This window comes from Octopus sinensis, linkage group LG3, assembly GCF_006345805.1.
Source record: "Octopus sinensis linkage group LG3, ASM634580v1, whole genome shotgun sequence".
Classification (NCBI taxonomy): domain Eukaryota; kingdom Metazoa; phylum Mollusca; class Cephalopoda; order Octopoda; family Octopodidae; genus Octopus; species Octopus sinensis.
The window spans coordinates 43,323,942-43,347,899 of NC_042999.1; the positions used below are offsets into that span (position 1 = coordinate 43,323,942).

General features: G+C 35.6%; 1 protein-coding gene across 4 annotated transcripts in view; it reads right to left on the reverse strand.

Annotated features, from left to right (window-relative positions):
* The window catches only part of LOC115209221 (forkhead box protein N3), a 418,284-nt gene that overhangs the window by 269,348 nt on the left and 124,978 nt on the right, over positions 1 to 23,958 (reverse strand). Inside the window, exon 1 of one of the 4 annotated variants that reach the window (XM_036500949.1) lies at positions 12,344 to 12,586. The exons of 2 other annotated variants lie outside the window; for them this stretch is intronic. The gene's annotated coding sequence lies outside the window, so the exon portion shown is untranslated. Of the gene's footprint in view, positions 1 to 12,194; positions 12,288 to 12,343; positions 12,587 to 23,958 lie in introns of those variants that run through there. One more of the 4 variants, XM_036500950.1, reaches the window with a different exon arrangement.

Consider the following 23,958-nt stretch of genomic DNA (forward strand, 5'->3'; position numbering starts at 1 on the left):
TGTTAAGTTGTATCGGTGTTTGCCTTTCCTTTGGATAACATCAGTGGCACAAAGAGGGGAAGCTGGTATGCATAGGCAACTGCTGGTCTTCTATAAACAACCTTACCCAGACTTGCACTTTAGAGGGGAATTTTCTAGGTGCAATCCCATGGTCATTCATGACCAAAGGGCATCTTCATTTATTTAATTCATTGCTAAAAAAATCACACTCATACGTGTGTGTGTGTGTGTGTGTATACACACATATATATAGTCATGATAAAGAGCCAAATATGAAAATAACTAACTAGGATGAATATTAGATGAACATAATACAAGCAAATTAATCTGAGGTGACATCACATGCCCATATGAATGAGGAAGAGGGTGGGAAAGGGTCACTAAAACATTTTCCCCCAGACTCTTGGATGAAGTAATAATATGGATAATTAACAAGGTTAAGTTAATGACAGATTCTAGAACAGCAAGTTTCACCCTCTTTTTTATATTTATATCAAGTACACTGAATATGGTACTAAAAGTATATAGCACTTTATTACTATTCTTACAAAAGGGGGGGGGGCGAGAAGGATGCATGCATTATATTTTATCACAAAAGAACTTATACAAATGCACTGGTGTGGTACATTATAAAGACTCAAATTTCCTAAAACTTAATGGTATTTTCCAATTTGCCTCAAAAACTTGTGACATACACATATGGCACACAAGTATACTGTAGCACTATTGGAATGTCTACTCAGAAAATTTATTAGAACAACTTTTTTTGTGAAGAGTCAAGTTGTTGTCATGTGATTGTTTACAGATGCCACTGCTTAGCCCCAGGTCAACCCTGGCTTAGCAAACCTACTATCAACAAAGGCATTCCAACCATGACCATTCTGTTATTTTTTTACTTACTATTTCTTTATATATCCAGGGCTAATTTTAATGCTTTTCACTTTCTTAGACAAGAGGCTGTATTTGAAGGAATCTGTCGACTATTACTTCTAGGAAGTAACTGCCTGAAGGCTCCCCTCAATGGCTCACATGTGTGCATAAGGAGAGAGGGGGGGGACATCTTTTGTGATGTGTGCATAGGTATGTACGATCTCTATTAAAGTGTGTATGTGTTTGTGCATGTGGGAAAATATACATCAGAGGGAAAGGATGTGCAGAGGGAAGAATTTTGATTTGTTTTTATCTTTTAAGTATTCCCACCACAAAAGAAAATTTCTTTGAAATATTAAAAAAAAAAATGAAATATTTATATCAACAATGAATCTGCTAACACAAAAATTTGTTCCTCAGCAAATGTGAATAGCAGACAGCAGGAATAATGCATCCAATGTGCAAACAGATTACATCATTGCAGCAGTTGGATTCCAGTTGCCAGGGTACCAGGGAATACCGACAACATGACTATTTATTGATACTAACTGAAAATGGTGAATAGAGACAGTGGTGGTGGCAGTAGTAGTAGTTGTAACAAGAATATTCTCAAAACTATAATGATGATGGTGATGATGATTTCTAACATGGTAACAAAGCTGAAAATATTGGTGGAGGGGGGATGGGGAGAGCATGCTACAGTTGTTTTAATTGATGAATATGAATGACTAGTGCTTTCTTTCACTGACCCAGGAAGGTCAGAAGGAAAAGCTAACCCTGATGGGATTTGAACTCAGTGCATAAAATTAATAACAACAATAATAAATTATAATAATAATAATAATAATAAATAATCCTCTCTACTAAAGGCACAAGTACTGAAATTTTTGCAGGAAGGGACTAGCTGATTACATTGAACCCAGTGTTTCACTGGTACTTAATCTATCGATCCCAAAAAGATGAAAGGCAAAGTCAACCTCAGTGGAATTTGAACTCAGAACGTATGGACAAACAAAAACATTTTGCCTGGCGTGCCAACAATTCTGCCAGCTAGTAGTAGTGGTGGTGGTGGTGGTGGTGGTAGTGGTGGTGGTGGTGGTGGTAGTAGTAGTAGTAGTAGTCCTTTTTACTAAATGTGCAAGGACTGAAATTTTAAGGGAGGGGACTAGTTGATTATATTGACCCCAGTGTTTCACTAGTACTTAATCTATTGACCCCCAAAAGGATGAAAGTCAAAGTCAACCTAAGTAGAATTTGAACTGAGAATGTAAAGATGGAACTCAGAATGTAAGGACGCTAAGCTTTTAGCCTGGCATGCGAACGATTCTGCCAGCTCGCCACCTTAATAATAATAATCATAATAATCCTTTCTACTGAAGGCACAAGGACTGGGAGAGGACTAGTTGATTATATGGACCCCAGTATTTCACTGGTACTTAATTTTTTGACCCCAAAAGGATGAAAGGCAAAGTTGACCTTGGCAGAATTTGAACTCAGAACGGAGCAACAGGTGAAATACTGCTAAACATTTCATCTAGCATGCTACTGATTCTGTCAGCTCACTGTCTTAATAATATTAATAATATTAATAATTATTAATAATAATTAATAATATTAATAATTATTAATAATAATAATAATAATAATTAATAATAATAAAGATTCCTAACATTGCGCTACAACATGTAACCTTAGATGCCAAGAACCTTCTTAAGTATCCTAACTGTGCCTGATCATATCGTTCTCTGGAGCTGCCCCAAACCAGATTTTATGCCTATTTCCTCTATCCATCTGTTCAAATTTTTAGGGATATTTCCTATTGCACCTGTAACTACAGGGATTAATTTTACCCGCACTTTCAATAGCCTCTCCAACAGTTAAATCTGTTGTGCGCATCACCATCACCATTATTATCATTTAACGTCCATCATCTATGTATGCTTGGGTAGGATGGTTGACAGGAGCTGGCCAGGTAGAAAATGTACTCAAAGCTACTGTGTCTATTTTGGCAGGGATTTTATGGTTGGATGCCATTCCTAATACCAACCACTCTGCTGAGTGGACCCAGTGCTTTTTACATGACACTAGCACAGGTGAACTTAGTTTTGGCAAGATTTTTACAGGTGGATGCCCTTCCAGATGCCAACCATATTTCAGTGTGGACTGGATGCTTTTAACATGTCACCAGCACTAACTCATAAGAGTGTATGAAGTGCATTTTACCATAGCACCAACACTAGAGAGGTTGTCATGTTTTCAACTGGACAGGCAAGACTGAATAATTGTCTTGACCCTATGTTTTCTCTACTTATCAGCTAATTTACAGAATGCACTGGTGCATTTTACGGTTATACCCATATTAATGAGGTTGCCTTGTACCCTTAAAAATGGGATCTTACTATATTATGTTCATTGGGAGCAAAAGAACCAACAGAAAAGATGAAATTTAGAGATGATGAACTAAATACAAAGTGAGAAAGAAACTATAAGATGGGATAGAACATAAAGTGATAAAAGTGACAATGTGGAAGAGGCATTGAATTCCACTTTGCCTTTCATCCTTTTGGGGTCAAGAGATTAAGTACCAGTGAAACACTGGGGTCAATGTAATCAACTAGTCCCCTCCTCTAAAATTTCAGTACTTGTGCCTTTAATAGAAAGGATTATTATTAGTATTATTATTGTTGTTGTTATTAATTTTATGCACTGAGTTCCTATCTCACCAGGGTTAGCTTTTCCTTTTGACCTTCCTGGGTCAGTGAAACAAAACACCAGTCATTCAAATTCACCATTTAAAACAATTGTAGCATGCTCTCCCTTTCCCCACCTCCACCAAAATGAAGAGATAATAAGTATAATTTCTTTTATTTGCTACAATGTCCACAGATGGAGGCAAAGGAAACATTTACAAGGATAAATTACGAAAAGTGATAGGTGGGGTTACCATAGAGTGTTATATGGAATGATGATGAAGATAACAACTGACATGAGCTCAAATTTTGGGGGAAGAAAACAGGTAAATTAAATCAAACCTCAGTACTTGACTGGTACTTATTTTATCAACTGCCCTCCATAAGGATGGTTAGCAAAGTTAACTAAAACTGGAATCATGAATAAAGTGAGGGGAGGAAAAAATTAGCTCAAGGCTAATATTAAATTCATCTGGTCTTTATCCAACACAATAATAATTCTGGACATGCTTCAGTCTTATTAGACCTCACCAGCAAAGAGTAGTGTTTGATTAATTTCTAAATTACATAGCCATACATACACCTATGTTTAACTTGGCCTTTAGCATTCAGATTATTTTGTCAAATGAAATTCTTATTTATTCACATTCTTTTGAATTAATCATGCATTATCTTGTAGCTTCGAGAATCCAATAATATGACTGTTTATGTTTAGAATGACATTGTACAGTAGGTGTGAGAGGCCAGACGTGGCCAGTTTAAATGTCTATGGGTTAAAACTCTAAGTAAATTTCTGTTTACTTTTGAAGTAAAGAAATACATTATCTCTCCTACTTCTCCCACATTAGGTTCACACAAATCTAGTTTAATATCTCATTGCCTGTTATTGTTTACCCTTTAAACAATTTCTCCATCAGTGTATTCTTGGCCAATTTAAGGTGCTCATATTTCCTACACATATAACATTTCCCACGGTTACATCTTAAACTGACAGCTGTTTTCATTCAACAGGTCACTGAATGCCCTTTCCTCTTCCACATTGTCACTTTTATCACTTCGTTCTCCATCTCCTCGTATTACAGCTTCTTTCTCGCTTTCTATTTAGTTCATCATCTCCAAATATCATCTCTTCCGTTGGTTCTTTTGCCCCCAATGAACATAACATAGTATGGTCCCATTTTTTTGAGGGTACAAGGCAACCTCATTAATATGGGTATTAATCAAACACTACTCTTTGCTGGTGAGGTCTAATAAGGCTGAAGCATGTCCAGAATTATTATTGTGTGGGATAAAATGTACCAGTAAACTCTGTCTTGACCCTATGTTTTCTCCATTTGTTTATCAACTAATTTACAATCATTCACTCATGTCTGTCCAGTTGAAAATGTGACAAACCTCTCTTGTACTAATGCTATGATAAAATGCACCTCATACACTCTGCAAAGTAGCCGGTATTGGGAAGGATATGTAGTTATAGAAACCATACCAAAACAAAACATGGCCCCTGGCCAATCTAGTAGGGCTGTAATTCTGACTGAGAGCTAACTTAGATTGTGGCGACTCAGCCAACATAAACCAATATGGAAAGCAGGTATAAAATATGAATACAGGTATTAAATGAGAGAATATGACTGTCACAGAGCCTCATTTTATATATGTTTTAGTTAAGCCATTTTTGTGGCTATATTTCTTATATACTTCCTCTATATTTTTAAGTGATTATTTTTCAAAATAATCCAGATTTTGAAAAAGTTTAGTAAAACCACAATAAAAGTAAAAATTATATTAGAACACCATATTAAGCTGCTGTTTGAAATATAATTTTAAGAGGAAAATTCATTCATTCTTATGTAAAACTATAATGGAGTTTCTAATTGCAAAAATTTCCTACTATCAGTGATGTAATTTTAGCACTTTGCACATGGGTAGTTCTGGAGTGGGTGACTGGATTTATAAGATGGGATTAAAAGTGATTAAAAGATGGGTTAGTAACGAAAGGTTAAATCTAAATATTTGCTTCGTTGGTTAATTTTCATCTTTATATTCAATATATCTAAGTATCATGCTCGTTATTCTGTTAGTTCATTGGATTTAGTTAATGAACCAACTCCAATATTGAACCATCTTCCTTCAAATGAGAAATCCATTTCATAAAGAAAAAAGGGGAAAAAAATAACAGGTCAGAATTAATCTTTACCACATTCTTTTATTAGTAGGAGTTTGAATGACTACGTAGGGGGATCTTTCATTGGTTCACAGCAGGTGAAGCAGATCTTATGATCAGATACAATTCAGTAGTAACCATACATTGACTTTTTTAATATCAAGACAACATGATATGCTTTCCTTCATTTTTGATGAGGTGTGCTTAAGGAAATATGGCAGCTATCTCTAGCAAATGATTGTTGTTGCTTAGCTCCGGGTTTGCCCCGTCTGGAATAAAACCATGAACAAAGCACACCAACTATAACCATCCCATCTTGTTGTATATTAGTAACTACATAAATTGTATATCAGGAGATTACAAAGTGTACTGTATTCCAGTAAAAGTCAAAAGGGTTTATTGAAGGAACGTGCTTGCCATCTCCAAGTATGTGAAGAGGCCTTCTCATTGGTATGCATGATTTTTTGTTGTTGTTATGATAGGTTATTATTGTTGTGATAATTCTACCCTGATCAAGTAGACCCATTATCAAAGGCACTAATGCCAACCAGCTTGTTGTTTCTCAATCCTACAAATCCTTTTAAAAAAAAGGAAGGACCATTAAGTGAGATATTAAAGATTATTTGGCATTTTACTAACAAGTCAGATAATCATGTAGAAATTCCCTATCTTTCATTTGTGCTGTTGTTTAGTCCCAGGTAAATCTTTATTGAATAAATCCATGATCAAAAGCATTCAAACTGTGACTACCCCCATCATTTGTTTCAAACAGACTATATGTATGTCCTTCCTTCTCTGTTTCAAGATGTTTGGGTGTGAATGAAGGAGATTTAGCTATTTCCTCCAAGAAAGCCAAACAACTGTATTGAGCATCCTTTCTAGTTCATGAGGTTAAATTTTGTTTTCAAATGTAATCATTCATCCACTAGGAATCAATAAAATAAACATTACTATTCCTGCTAAGGTTAAAGTTGATCTGGGTTCAAGAGGAGATTTTAGACCTAATTCCTAATTCAAGTTTCCATAGTACGAATCAGATAAGAGTGGTTATATCTAATCAAAGGGATGAAAATTTAAAGACAGGTAAATTTTCCAGACCATTTTGTCATCTACTCCTGACAGCTGGCTGATTTATCTTCATTGGGTGACTGGTTCTTTGGCTTTTGCATAAGAATTTGAAAAACCTTCATGAAACATAGCAGAAATTCTTGCAAAATTGCTAGCCTGTAACACCTCAAAACCAGTTTTCATACAACACAAGGAACTCACAGCCTTCTTGCAATATCATGCAAAAGTCACAACCTTCTTGCACTAAGACTGTTTTACAAGCCTTCACACTGCAACATAACCATTCTTCCAACATTATGATGTAATGATCCCAGTCATCTTACAACACAAAACAATGGTCCCGCCGTTCTTGCAACACAAATCAATGGTCTCGCTCTTCTCGAAAAAATGCATTATGTTGATCTCATAAATTAAGTATAAGCGTAAATCCTAACAACTATTTCACACTTGCTCAACAACTAGCGTGTTTGTCTCCTCGTAAACAAAATCTGCCACCACTAAGTCCCCCACCCCCACTCCACCTTTCTCACCCTCTAGATAAGAAGTGTGTCACTACAGGTCACACTGGCAGATTCCAGAGTTTTAATTTACATCTCAATACCAGTCCTGTGTTGTGTGATGTGAGTAACTTACTAAAATAATCTGCTTAATTTGCTTGATAACAAAGCCAGAGAAAGGGGAGAGGAAGGGAAGGGAGAGAGAGAGATGGAAAAAGAGCATTAAACTAAGCTGGTGACAGTTTATAGGGAGTGATGATATCATTAGCTTACACTGAGTGGTGATATCTGTTTACAGTAAGTGGTGATCTTTACCTTACACTGAGTGGTGATATCATTAGCTTACATTTGAGTGGTGATATCCTTAGCTTACAATGAGCATTGATGTCATGAGTTTACAATGAGTATCAATATCATGAGTTTACAATGGATGCAAATATCTTTAGTTTACACTGAGTGGTGATATCCTTAATTTACAATGAATAGTAGTAGTATTTTTAGTGATATCAGTTTGCACTGAGTGGTGATTTCATTAGTTTCAGTGATAGTAATTTCAATTTGCAGTGAATGGTGATATTGGGTTATGGTTTGTTATATCATCATCATCATCATCATCATTATCGTTTAACGTCCACTTTCCATGCTAGCATGGGTTAGTTGTAGTTCTAAGTACAGCAAAGGATATAAAAGAAGGAAAAGCAACAGGGCAATAAATTGTTGGGCATGTGCTAGTCATTCACATGGACAATCATGTAGTTCAAGGTGACACCTAAATAACTGACATATTATCATCAACATAAGCAAAGACAATGATCTGGAAAGAAGCAACTATGAAGGTATCAAACTGATGGCCCCCAAGTTATGAAAGCAACAAAAAGAGCATAGGAAGAGAACTGACATATGATATCGGTTTTCAGGTTTACCACTGATGCTTTATTCTTGGTAAGTTAACTACAAGTTCTTAACTAAGACTATGTCACAAAATCTACCTTTCTGACCAGAAAACTGCCTCTGTCCAGGTAACATACACTGTTGTACTGCAGGTAATAAGGAAACTAGGCATAGATGAATGGTTTGTGGGAGTAAGGCAAGCCATGATGAGATGCTGTCAGCAAGATGAAAATCAGATAAGGCGTTTGTCCATCAAAGCCTAAATATCAGCCCCCTCCTGTTTATTATAATTCTCCAGGCCATAACAGTAGAGTTTAAGACCGGTTATCCACGAGAACTCCTATACACCAATAACATAGTTTTAGTAGCCAAAGCTGTTGAAGTATTAGAAAAGAAATTTCAAACATGGAAGCAAAATCTTCAATCAGGAATCCTCAAAGTAAATCTAGCAAAGGCAAACATTTTAGCAAGAGAAGAGTATTTCTTTACTGCCCACAAGGGGCTAAACATAGAGGGGACAAACAAGGACAGATGAAGGGATTGAGTCGATTATATCGCCCCCAGTGCGAAACTGGTACTTTATTTATCGACCCCGAAAGGATGAAAGGCAAAGTCAACCTCGGCGGAATTTGAACTCAGAACGTAACGACAGATGAAATACCGCTAAGCATTTCACCCGGCGTGCTAACGTGTCTGCCAGCTCAGGATCCTACTGCCACTAGGGGATATGACCATTTGCAAGAAAACAAGTAGTCCTGAGCTCTGTACTGTATACCAAAAGCAATTTATGATTTCGTAAGTGATGCAGTGGGATCATAGACAGACTATCAGAAAAAAAAGACTTAGCATGCAACAGATACACAAAAAGTTAGCAGTAAGAGCACTCAAAGAAAACAATTCTTTCAAATGCTCAGAAGGCTCCCTAGAAGTGGTCAATAGTTTCCTCTCCCCAACACAGATAACACTATCCTTCATTCTTTCTTTATCTTCCAAAGTTATGCAACATCTACATACAACCTGGATACCATATGCCTATCCAACACCAATTCCATTAACAGAGTCTTTGAAATGGGAATATGCTAATCTTCTCTCAACAACAAGAAAACACAAATGCTACATAAATCAAGAAAACATCATTACACTACACGAGTTGAACCCTCATGAATATTAGGCCTCACTATCACTGAGGATCTCACCTGGTGAAGGCACATCTTTAACATCGCTAGGGTCACATCCCAACAACTGGCTCTTCTCTTCAGAGCCAAAAGATACTTCAATCCTGAATAATTAATGACTATACTACAAAGCTTGGGTGAGCTCTCACATTTGAATCAGTGCTACTACTGCACATAGACATCAAACTGTGCATCCAAATAAAGGATCAACCACAAAACTTGCATAAAGTCCCTCACAGATATTGGCTCCAACCCCTGGTTCATAAGCATACTGTCTCCTCTCTTTATCTTCTCTACAACTGGTATTGAGTCCTCTGCTCTTCAGGGCTGCCTTAGACATATCTAACAAATTTGACCTTCCTCTTCTCATCAACCTAATGCTCAACCATTCTTAGGCCCTGCACTAATCACTCCACCCAATCCATCTCTCCAGGAACATAGGCCCTTGGAACTCTCTCTCTCTCTCTCTCTCTCTCTCTCTCTCTCTCTCTCTCTGCACTCATGCATTTCCTCCAGATGTTGGCTTGCAATGGTTGAAGGGAAACATTAATGGCACCAATTTCACTGGCTTCGGAGGACTTGTGAAGACCAGAGGTACTGACCTTTCCAACAGACACAGTAAGTAAAAACATGATGTATATGAAAGAAGAGAGGTGAGTTTTAAAAAAATGCTTTGCAATCCAAGGTGAAAAAACTGTAGAAGAGGAAAATCAAGAAAAACCTAAGAAATAGTGAAATCTATTCTAAGACACATGGCCTCGTGATCATGTATTGCAACAAGTGGTGAGATCCACAGCTGAATCCTTCAAATCAATCAAAACAAGGAAAAAAAAGTATGATTATAATGATTGAAATATGTACAAAAGAAGGAAAGGGAAATGGAGAATGTGGAACTTTCACCATTATTAGTTTAACAATTTGTTTTCTTTCCCATGCTAAAACTTCTGCATGTGGTGGTTCTTAGTTTTTTTTGTTTTTTTCTTTTACATAATAAAGAATCAATGATTTTTAACATAGACAAAGAGCTATATATTTAATAGGGAGAGAGAAGATGAGCTGATTTACACTGGCCCCTAGCACTCAAATAGTGTAATATTTCATCAACACCCAGCCATATAAACCACAGTTTGTAGAAAAAAAAGTAAAAGGCATCACTGGGCCTGGCAAGATTTTAATGCAGAAATTAATGAAGTACAAAAGGAAAAGAGAGGGGGCAGTTAAATTAAGGCAATTTTTCCAAATTCCCTGCCATGTGTTATATTTAGAACAAACTATTGGATACTGCAGTCCTAAATACACTTTGCCAAAGGAATAAAAGGATTATACAGTCATAACTGGAACATTTCTGATCATATAGATCTGCTCTTAGAGTGCTAACATAATGCAAAATAACATCAACAACAGCAGCACTTTTATGAACCAAAGATCTTAAGGTGGCTACTCAACCTGCTAAAAATAGCATCCCTGTCTTCTTCAAATCACTCCTACAGCTTGTTTATTAAGAGAGAGAGAAAGAGAAAATGAGGTTGTCATTTCTGAAGCACTCTTTATTCATAGGTCTGCTCTAATGGAGCTGACACAGGGCTAAACAGCACAGCAACAATAACAAAGTAAGTAAACCAAGCTGGTAGCAGATGTCACATTAGTAGGAAAAAAAAAAAGTTTAAGTGAGTTCCAATGGAGAGAGAGAAAAATTAACATCAACAGTGATTTCCAAAACTGCGATGTGTCTGTCCTTCACCTTCCTGTTTTGTTCACGGAGGGGGGGGGGATTAATTATTGGTTCTGTTCTACTTCAGATTCTTTTTTTTTTGCTTTATTTTGTTTACTGACATTCCCCCTCTCACCCCACCAAAAACAACTGAGAAATTTCAATACATATTACTCTATCAACATCCATCAATTCTAACAGTCAGTCAGTCTCTCTCTTTCTTTCTCTATCTCTCCTTCTAGTCTTGGGTTGATCACCCATATATACATATGTAACATGTCTTTATATCTTCATCAGTTTCAGACAACTAGATTTACTGTAATTCTATCATATACATAAACATACACACACACACACAGCTATTTATGTCAGTTAAACACACCCTCTCTTTCACACATACACATATTGTCGTGTACATACATATGGCCTAATTATCTCATGCACACACACACATACACAGATTGTCATATATATATATATATATATATATATATATATATATATATATATATATATATATATTATTGACATCTAGGGCACTGTCTTAATATAGAAACACAAGCATGTGAATCAAAGGAAACTCTACATGATTACTCAATCTGCTAGAAATAACACCCAAATCTTAATCACACTCTACCTCCATAGGACACATTGGATAACGAAGTCACAGACACACATAGAAGACAGGATGGTTATAGAGGAAATGCCTTAGATCATAGCCTGCTCAATCACAGCTGACCTGGGGCTAAACAAAGACAACATACAGAACTATATATGCACAAACATGCATATACACAAATTCTGTTATACACTAATTCCATTTCATGTACACACACACACACACATGCAGACACATCACTTGTTTTCCTTTTTACCCTCCCTTCTTCTTCTCTCGTGTACATACAGATGAAAACTTCTCCCTTGCTATCTTTCAATTCTGGCAGATGACAGAGCAAGTACCAATCGAGACAGAACATCCAAACCAATAATAACAACAATAACAATAATAAACAATTCCAATAATGCAAAACAAAACAAAAAAGATTAAAAAAATAAAACAAAAACAGATGGAATCAATCAATTTGGTCAAAGAAATGATGCCAAAGCCGATGCCATTAATATACTGACCTGGACCAACATGACTAGATTTTCTTCACACAGTAAAAAAGCTCCCCACGCTGTCGTAGAAGAGACACACACATATACAGAGAAATATCACACAGAAGATGAGAGAAAAAGAGTAACAGAAAAATCCCCGGCAGAGGAAAGATTCCTACCAAACTGGTTGTCATGGTATCCAAAAGCAGTGGTAGTAGGAAAAATTTCTGCTAGAAGAACGAACAAGAACACGTGAATGTAGATGAAAAGGGAGAGAGAGAGACACAGAGAGAGAGCGAAACAGAGGGAGGGAGGGCTCTCACAGTGATGACGAAGAGATGGAATAAGAGAAGGCGCAAAGAGACACTATTTCTTGTTCATTAACGAGAGGTGGTGGGAGATACGAATTAAAACAACTGGGTTTGACTGTAGATTGAAGAATTTAATAACAACAACAGCATCAATAACAACAGGAACTAAAGTTAAAAGGCAGGGATGGAGCTGAAACAACAACAAACAAGATTGTTGAAAAATGACACTTAGGACTGATTTTTTTAACATACACATTCATATAATATTTGTATGTGTATATAAACATTGCATTGTGTATATATAGATATACAATTTATACATAAATATTATATAATACATACATACATGTCTGCCTGAGTGTGTGCATGTAGGATATGCCACATAAATATATCTATATCTATCTATATATATATATATATATATATATATATATATATATATATATATATATAGGATACGTTTATATACTATGTAATATTGGTTACATATACATTAGGATAGAGATATCTGAAATGTACAAAAGGAAGAGAGAGGTGCTAAGCTGTGATGTTGATGGCATTCCCAAAAGAACTAGCAGACAATATAACTGAAGTGAAGTGACATAAAATAACCTGGGAAGTTAAAACCGAAGCCTTGAACTTGGTTTTCCAAGGAGCTTCCCTCCACTCACTGACACTCAATGTGCATCATCATCATCAATAATAATAATGATAATAATAATAATTTTGTTAAGGTAGAATGTAGTAGTGATAAAAACATTTAGTATACTTTATAGTATATTTTGATTGCATAACAAAGTATCACATACCTACAAATCATTAATAATAATAATAATAATAATAATAATAATAATAATGATAATAAAAATCCTATCTACTATAGGCACTGAAATTTGGGAGGGGGGATAGTCAATTACATCGAACCCAGTACTCAACTGGTACTTATTTTATCAACACCGAAAGGATAAATGGTAAAGTCAACCTCGGCATAATTTGAACTCAGAATGTAAGGATGGACAAAATTCTACTAAGCATTTTGCCCCAACATGCTAATGATTCTGCCAGCTTTCCACTCTACATAATAACAACAACAATAATAGTAATTATTATTATAATCATTATTAATTATTACTACAAGTCTTTTTTTTTTTTTGTAAGAACAAGGCTTGAAATTGGATTCGGGTGGACTGATCACTTACATCAAACCCAGTGCTTAAGTGGTCCTTTATTTTATCAATCCCAAAAAGGATGCAAGGCAGCGTTGACCTCAGTAGTATTTGAAGTAAGAATGTAAAAAGCTGGAGCAAATACCACAAAGTAGTTAGTTTGTGATGCTCTAACAATTTTAAGTAATAATACTGGTAATTCCTTATAATTTTGGTGCAAGGCCAGCAATTTTGAGGGGAAGGGGAACCAATTATAGTGAGCCCTTGTATTCGACTGGGCGGTCAGTGGTACTTTATTCTATCAATTCCAAAAGGATGAAAGGTAATATTGCCCTTGGCATGATTTGAGCTCAATACATGAGGTGTCATATGAAATGCCGTTAACCCAATGCCAATAATGCTTCTAAGTGATTTAATAACATGGTACTTTGAAATGTGGGAATATATAACTGATAATATCACACCAGCACTTGAAACTTATTTTATCGATCACTGAAGGATACAGTTGACTCCAGTGAGATTCGAACATAGAAAGTAAAAGGGCTACAAGAAAATATCTTTTATTTGCCAACAGGGGTTCACAAAAGGGAAACATTACAAAGACAGTTTTACATACAAAAGAGGAATAAAAAGAAGAAAAAAAAATGGCACTACCACCACCATCATCATCATCCCAACCAAGAAATAATGCCTCATCATACTCTGAAGGTAAAATTCCCCACACAAACCAAAGTTCTCATCAGACCATTTCATTAGAATTAATAAACCAACAACAACCAAGTTATATTGTCTTATATGCACCAGTGACTGTTTTATGTTTTTGTTTGTTTTTTTTTAAGTACATATTAGGAACTGATACAACTCTTGCAACCATCATCAGCACCATCCATGGAGATTTTTCTCCTTTACCCCCCCCCCACCCACCAGCTTTTCTTGTAAATGTCTTGGCCAGGCACACAGAGTATTATCAACTACCTACCCACCCATGCCATGCAACAAACAAAGACCTTTGCCTTCCACACTTACTACCCACCCCACAGACATGAACCCTCAATACCACCACCACCACTTCTTACACCCACCCTCTATCAGGGTCTGCTAATCCCAACTCACACAAAAACAAACCAACCATCCAACAGACAGCCGCCACCATCATCACTATAACGACAACAATAACTATTTATGGTGGGTTTAGCATAAATGCAATAACCCTTGCCTTTACTGTCATGCTCCTTTTTTTTTTTGTGGGTAGGGGTCTTGGAGAAAACTTACACATATACAAGCTGAATGATGATATATATATATATATACACGCACACATGCACCTATACATCGACATACACGCAGAATAGATATAGAGAGGAAGGATGGTAGAGGAAGGTGATAGAGAAAATGTGTAACATTTTTCTGTAGGAAAACACCAGCAGCAGGCAGGCACCAATCGGTTGCTATGGTAACAGATACACAAGTCAGCATCTCCTAGCAATGTAACTCTCTCAATGACAAGCTTGTTTTATTTTCCACAAGATTTATTCTTTTCAGTCTCCTGTTCACTAAACGGCTCTTTCACTCCTTTCTCTAAATAGCCTCCCCCACCCCCCTGCATCATGTCGCTTTCTACCTCTCTATTTACACTCCCTAATTCACCTATCACCACCAGCAATACCAACAGTAATAACATTAAAAAAGAAAAAAACACCACCTCCCCACTGGTACCCTCGACTTGCTAGAAATATCAGCCAAATCTTCAACAGCCTTAAAGACAGAAACAATGCAGTGTGTTTGTGTGTGTGAACATACATGTGAGAGTGTGCATGTGTTAACTCAATATTTAAGCACTAATATTTATAACTTTATCTGTTTCAAGGTTCACCGTTCCAAAAAGGAATTTTATATATCTGTGTGTGTGTGCGTATATATATATATCATCATCGTTTAACGTCCGTTCTCCATGCTAGCATGGGTTGGACTATATATATATATATATATATATATATATATATATATATATATATATATATATATATATATATATTTATTTTATCGCAATTTGACTTGTTTATATATATATATATATTATATATATATATATCTTCTTTCCTGAGTGTCCAATAATACTTTATTTGTTCCATGTCCTTGCGTTGTTTTTTTGTTTTTGTTTTCTTGTTTGGATTAACTATATATATATATATATATATATATATATATATATATATATACACACACACACAAATACATACATATACACTTATGAATTTGTGTTGTAAGATTCCTGAAGTGAAACGGTGTGTTGAAACATATTGTATCTCGAGATGGTCTTTTTGGGGTTTTTTTAGTTTTTTTGCCAAATAAACACACGGATATATTTGTTCTTCACTGTTCTTATTCTAACTCATGTCCATTGTCTGAAAATCTTTCGTCACACATCTTTATTTAATCGACCCCCAAAAGGATGAAAGGCAAAGTAGACTGTGGCAGAATTCGAACTCAGAATGTAATGACGGGTGAAATACTGCTAAGCCAGTGTTTCCCCAAAACTTTTCACACCAAATAATAATATCGCCCACCTATCAGCCAAAAAATGCTCCATCGCCCACCTGCATAAAAAAAAAACTGATACAATGTTCCCCCACCAACACAAAATCCCCCCTCCTGTATCATTTGACACACACACTATATCGTAGACTCATTGCCCTGTTAGTGCTGTTTGTACTAAATATGCGGTTGTTTACAAATCCCTTATTGTTGGTTTAGTTTTGCCATTAGTGTCAATAAAATTCTGACGTTAACTCTATATTTTTCAGACTAACTTCTGGAAACCTGTGCTTTCTTTTACACTGGTTTTCATTTTCCCCAAATAAACCATTGAACAGAACTACCAATGCAAAAATAATTAATGACTGTATTATAAAGGAAAAGAGTAAAACTTTTTAATGAGAACCATGTGTCCGGTGCAATGCAACTAGTGCATGTACATTTGGTTTCAAACTTGTCAACATTAGCTGCAAGTCTCTTCGTCGTGTCACATCCAGTCCAATTCTTTTATGGGAAAGTAAAAGTCCCAATATGATTAAAACCAGATTCAACCAGGTATGAGGTAGGGAAGGCAAACAAAAATAATTTCAGATGTTTCTACAGACTGAGGTAAGAATTCAATACACTCTGCTGGTATCGCATTGTGGCATCATTGTCATTTTGTAATTCTATCAATTCCTTACAATCAACTGCATCAACCTCAAACGGATCGCTATACCAATTTGGAATATTCGGTGCAATAACATCTTCAAATCGCTCCACCATGTCATTGTGCAATGATTGTAAATAACTGCAATATGTAGTTAAATCCTCATCAACTAATTCATCTTTCAAAGAATCAAGTTGTGGAAATTGATGGAATTGACATTTTGAAAAGTTAGTCTTATACAACAACAATTTCGAAGCGAAGTTAATGATAAATGATTTACAGTCAGCGAGAGTTTTTCTGTTTCCTTGCAATAACTTATTCAAATCATTTAATTTTGTGAATATATCACAAAGAAAAATGATATCGCCATCAACAAAGCAGATAGTGGAGTATCTTTAAAGAAAGATATGATTATATGAAACAGTTTAACAAAGCGTAAAACACAGTTTCCTTTTGACAGCCACCAGACTTCAGTATGGTATAAGAGTTTAGTATGATCCTCATTATTTCTCAGACAGAGTTGACACAAAATTTTATCAGACAAGGGACTGGACTTCAATTTGCTCACAGTCTTGATAACTAACTGTAGCACATCATTCAACCTACCGTTCATATTTTTTGCCACTAAATGCTGCCGGTGTAACAAGCAATGAACACTTAGTATCTGGTGGGAAATTTCGCGCTTTAGGACAGATAAAAGAACCTCTGTATCTTCCTATCAATGAAAGGATTCCATCAGAAACACAGGCAAGAATATTACTGAGTGGGACATTATGTTCAAAAAGGAAAGACTTGAGAGTGTGAAAAATAGTTGCACCTCTTTAATCAAGCAGCAATTTCTCTCTGAACAGCATTTCCCCACAAGGTTGAAGGTCTTCACTGAAATGCGGAACATATACCATCATCAAACATTGATTGTTCATAACAGTTGATTCATCCTCTTTTACTTGTTTCAGTCATTTGACTGCAGCCATGCTGGAGCACCACCTTTAGTCGAACAAATTGACTCCAGGACTTATTCTTTGTAAGCCTATTACTTATTCTATCGGTCTCTTTTGCCAAACCGCTAAGTTACGGGGGACATAAGCACACCACCATCGGTTGTCAAGCAATGTTAAGGGGGGGGGGCACAAACACAGACACACATATTTGTATAGAAAATTCAGAACACTAGAGAATATTAATGAGCTGATGTTTGACATCATTGGTAGTTTCATCGATGCGTCAAGAAATCAAATTATTACTAAATGGGATCTTCTTCATAATGTTATCGGGTTTTTCATGCATAACAGCAGACAAAACCTCTTCGATAACTGGGCAAAGTAATGTTTCTTCAATTGTGTGAAACTTCCCAGACTTAGCAACAATTAATGCAATGTTGTACGATGCAATCAACCCATCATTCTCCTGTTTACTAGTTTTACAGAGTAGCATGTTGAATGTTTGTGTTTGCTTTTTGAAAGAGGCGCTCGGTTGTAAAAGGCTTGTGCTTCTTGTCAGAATGCTTTGCATCAAAGTGATACTTCAAGCGTGGAGGTTTCATTGCTTCGTTGGTCAATGTCTGATGGCAAAGAAGGCACAGTGGTAACTGACAGTTCTGAGGAGAGGGAATAAATCCAAACGATAAATAATCACTACTGTACTGTCAACAAATTTTCTTGACTGGAGGCATCAGTAAAGTGAAAATTAATTTCTACAGATGGCATCAGAAAGGCAGTATGGTATTCCCAAAGAGAAGATGTCAACAGAGCAGAGTCAGATGATACGTCTATACTGGAGCAAATCCAGATCTAGTTTGTTTGGCTGCTAGCATTTCAAAAATTTAAGTTTATCAAAAATTTTAAATTTGGCACATTAATGTACCTTTCCAAGCTAAATTGCTGGAGTTATTCAACTTTTTCCAGAAAGATGTTTTTAAAAAGTTATAGAGGTTTAGAGTTTGATGATTTTCACCCAGTCAAGAAACACGATTTCAAAGCTGTCATTTTGTGCATGACTGCACATTTTGTCAACATCTTGAAAAACCACAGAATTACGCACAACATATAACCCCCTCATAACTTTTATTTTTCGGTGTTTTCAGGAAAATTTTGCACATTTGAATTCTACACACAGGACTTCATATGATTAAGCAAAAAAAAAAAAAATTTGTAGTCGAGTGTGATTTAAGGCCTAGGCCTATTTGGCTGCATCTCAATAACTGCAACAAAAATATTCAATCAATAAACAAGTTCATGTTTTTAGTACAAAGGGACATCTCATGCGAGTGCATCCTTATTCTAGGCATACCTAGATATAAGTAAATGCAGATTTAATTTTTAAAAATTCATTGTCACCCACAAAATGTTCATATCACCCGCCAAAATCTCAAATCGCCCACCATTTTCTAGAAATTCACCCATCGCCCACCTGTACGTTGAAGTCGCCCACATTGGGAAGTGGTGCACTAAGAATTTCATCCAGCATGCTAACAATTTCTGCCAGTTTGCCCCCTTGATAACAAAAACAATAATAATCCTTTCCTACTAAAGGCACAAGGCCTGAAATTTTGGGGGACAGAACTAGTCAATTACATCAACCCCAGAGTTGCAATGGTACTTAATTTATCGACCCCGAAAGGGATGAAAGGCAAAGTCGACCTCAGCAGAATTTGAATTCAAAACACTTTACAGGCTAAATACCACTAAGCATTTTGCCTAGCATGCAAACAATTCAGCCAGCTCACCACCTTAATAATAATAATAATAATAATAATAATAATAATAATGATGATGATAATGATAATAATAATGATAATAATAATAATAATAATAATAATAATAATGATGATGATGATAACAATAATAACTGGCATGAAGTCAGCAGTTTTGAGGGGAGGGTATAGTCAGTACACCAGTTCTTTGTTTTCTTTATTTTACTAACCCTGGAAGGCTGGAAAGCAAAATTGACCCAAGCCGAGATCTGAACTCGGAACATAAAAAAATGCCAAAAAATATATAACACAAAATCCACCCCACTCTAATGATTATTATTTTCTTCATTGATGACGATGATAATGATGGTGGTGGTGGTGGTGGTAGCAATGCTGATTTTTTTTTTTTTAAATCTCTACCACAAGCAGACATGGGGTGATGGTACAAGACTAACACACAAACTTTGTTGTGGAGGGGGTGAGTTCCAGACTGTGTAGAAGAAATGAAATATACATTTATAGAAATAGATGATTTTCCATTCTCACTGCATACCCACACCCACACACACTCACAAACACAGAGCTATTACCTAAGGTTTATATATAATATTGCATGCAAGCATGTAATAATAAAAAGGAAAAAAGTCTGGGAAGCAAACTAAAAGACAATAGCACTGATGATGGTGATTATGATGATGATGACGACGATGGTGGTCGTGATGAAGATAATCATTACCAATTTCTAATTTAATAGTAATAATTATAATTTCCCCATGATACAGATTAAAAATGATTTTATACAGGAAACAGTAAAAACAAAAAAAAAATCATGCTGTTAGAATTTCTAAAATCTGTATGAATGTTTGTTATATTGAAATACACACTTGTGAAACAAACAAACATTAAATTTATTTAGTCATTAAAAAAAAGAGAAAAAAATGAAATAAAAAAGATGGGAGAGAGAGAGTAGAGAGAGAGAGAAGGGGAAAGGAGAAAGAGGTTTGTTGCATTAAACATTTTTTTCTGCCAAAATATAATAATAGTTTGATGGGTTATTTGTTATTTTTTTGAAAAAAATCGTTTTTCTGTGGTTTCAGTATTTTAACTCTTTCCACTATGAATGTATTTCTATGCATATATCACACAGAACCACACACACTCGCAAACCCATATATACACAATCCACAAAAATCAGACACAGACACATACACACAATATACAAACCTTCACACACATGCACAAGCTTGATCGGTGAACCTTTCAAAATTACTTAAACCTTATTTATGCTCTTCTTATTTCACAAAATCCCGTTGAACAAAAGGGAATCAGAGTGGGGAGAAAACTTTTGATATTATATCCAAAAATCACCATTAATTAACCAAAATTTTAGAAACTGGAGTCAAGAATACTAGAAGAATATATTCGATACTTCCAAAATCATATTCCCATACTACTTTTTAAGACAAAAGCCAGAAAAAAAAAAGGGAAAAAGGAGGGGGAAATATTTTTAAGAATATATATTTGTGAAACATTTTAGGTAAATATAAACACAAACATGTAACACACACACACACACACACACACACAACTAAATGAGAATTCCAAAAATATTGATTTCTTCACGTATGGTGGAGGGAGAGAGAAACCTGATCAGAGAGACAAGGTGTCTGACAGACCAGTTTGGTTGAAATGAAATGTAGCAAGATGGCATTAAACCAAGAAAATAAATATATCTTAAAACAAGATACGATGATGATGTCTTCACCAGAAATTTTTCATCACTTTAGATTTGGAAACATTCTACAAAGACAGGTATCAATTATTCTATTAGAAATCTTGTCTAGTGACCTATTCAAGAAAACCATTATCTACCATTCCTTTGGCTTACTTTTTCGTTGGCAACAATGTTTTTTTTTTATTATTATTTTGACTTGGGGGGGGGGGCTTTTTTTTTTTTTTTTTTTTTTTTTGCTATTCAGGTGCAGGAATGGCTTTGTAATAAGAAGCTTGTTTCCCAATTACACAGTTTGGGGTTCAAACCCACTGCATGGTACCTTGGGCCAGGTGTCTTCTGCTATAGTACCAGGCTGACCAAAGGTCAGTGCAATGGATTTGGCATACAAAAAAATATTGAAACAAGCCTATCGTGTGTGTGTGTAGATATAAGTTAGGTTAATTTTTTGGCTCAAAAAGCAAGGCCATATTGACACACACAACATACAAAGGAATTTTCTTTTTTTCTCATTTCATTACTTAACCCTTTAATATTCAGATTACTGTTTCATACATAATGCTTATATATTCACATCATTTTAAATTAAGTATGCATTATTTCATAGCTTTGCGAGTTTACTAATGGGACTCTTTTACTTGTTTCAGTTATCTGACTGTTGCCATGCTGGAGCACTGCCTTTAGTCGAGCAAATCGACCCTAGGTTTTATTCTTTGCAAGCCTAGTACTTATTCTATTGGTCTCTACAATAAAGAGTAAAAATCCTTAAATAACATAAGCATTATCAAACTAAATTACTCATTTGAAAAATCTTTCACATTCTATACACATCACTTGTTAAGGTCCATCTATTATAGCATTAAATTTTCAATGAAGGTTATTATGCAAGCTACTATAAAATAAATAGTCACTGATCAATCATTTTAATCTTCTTGAGAAAGATTATTCACTTTTATCTTACTATAGATTTAAATAATTTATTACCCACAATTTAATTTATGATAGTATTAATTCTACTTTGAGATTAATACCATCATCATTTTAATGTTCACTTTTCTATACTCGCATGGTTAGGAGGGAATTTAATGAGGCACATTTTCTATGGCCAGACACCCTTGTTATTGCCAACCCTTACCTGTTCCCAGATAAGGTAATATTTTCCCCCCTGGCCAGACATGTTTCCACAAAATATTGGATATGAATAACACTGCTTGTATGAGAGTGACACATATTTGCAATTGTCACATGATGTCCAAGGATGCACACACACACACACACATATATATATATATATATATATATATATATATATATACACACACACACACACACAAACAGTGGCATGGCTGTATGAAGCTTGCTTACCAATCACAATGTTCTAGGTTCGGTCCCACTGCATGGCACCTTGAGCAAGTGCGACTTCTACTTTAGCCTAAGGCTGTCCAGAGCCTTGTGAATGGATTTGGTAGATGGAAACTGAAAGAAGCCTATCATGTGTGTGTATTTGTGCCTGTATTTGTCCCTTACCACTGCTTAACAATCGGTGTTGGTATGTTTACATCCCTGTAACTTAGCAGTTCAGCAAAAGAGACTGATAGAATAAGCACCAGGCTTTAAAAAAAAAAAGATAAGTACTGGGTCAATACATTTGACTATAAAAGTTCTTCAAGGTGGTGCCCCCAGAATGACTGCAGTCTAATGACTGCAGTCTAATGACTGAAATAAGTAAAAGATAACAGATACACACACACAGACTTCTTTCAGCTTCTATCTACCAAATCCACTCACAAAGCTTTATTCCATCCAGAGCTATAGCAGATGCCCAAGATGCCACTCAGTGGAACTGAACCCAAAACCAGGTGATTGGGAAGCAAACTTACCAATCACACAGCTTTACCTGCACCTATAAAATACCTGTATGAAACAGAGTCATTAGTCAATGAAAATTTTTATCTTTAATAATATTTAATATTACTCAAAAAGTTTTAATTAGTTCTTCCACTGAAAATTTAATAAGCAAGTTTATTATGGCTATCTTTTATAACAGTGTGTCACTTTCACTTTGCCAAACTGTAGCTGGAATCACTTTGGTAGGCATAGAAGTTTTATTTTTGTTTTGATTCTTTTTTTTTTACCTTTGGCGCTGTTTCTATGAACAGTTTGTTTGTCATTGGAGACTTTTTTTTTTTTTTTGTGCAATTAAGATTTTGTTGTTATTGTTCATTTCTGAGTTTGTATGTAAATGTTTAGAATATTTTTTTTCCTTGTTTTTCTTTTGTTCCTTTGTGCTGTTTACAATGGCAGCAACAGCACGGGGAGGGGTGGGGGGGGGGGGGACAAAAAATTCCTAACTAATCCAATACAATAACACTCTTCTTTCATGAAAAAAAAAAACCCACAAAAAAAAAAACCACAAAACTAATTTAATTAGAGGTATGCCTGTATGATTAAGAAGTTCACTTTGCAAACATGGTGGTTCCAGGTTCAGTCCCACCACACAGTATGCTTGTGTCCTTGGATTTGACTACTACCACCCCTTGACAACTGGTGTTGGTTATTTGATGCTTCATACTATCAGCTTAGCATAAGAGACCAACTGGATAAGTGTCACACTTTAAAAAAATAAGACTGGCTCTGATTGCTCAATTAAACATTTCAAAGCAGTGGTTGTGTGGTAAGTAGCTTGCTTACCAACCACATGGTTCTGGG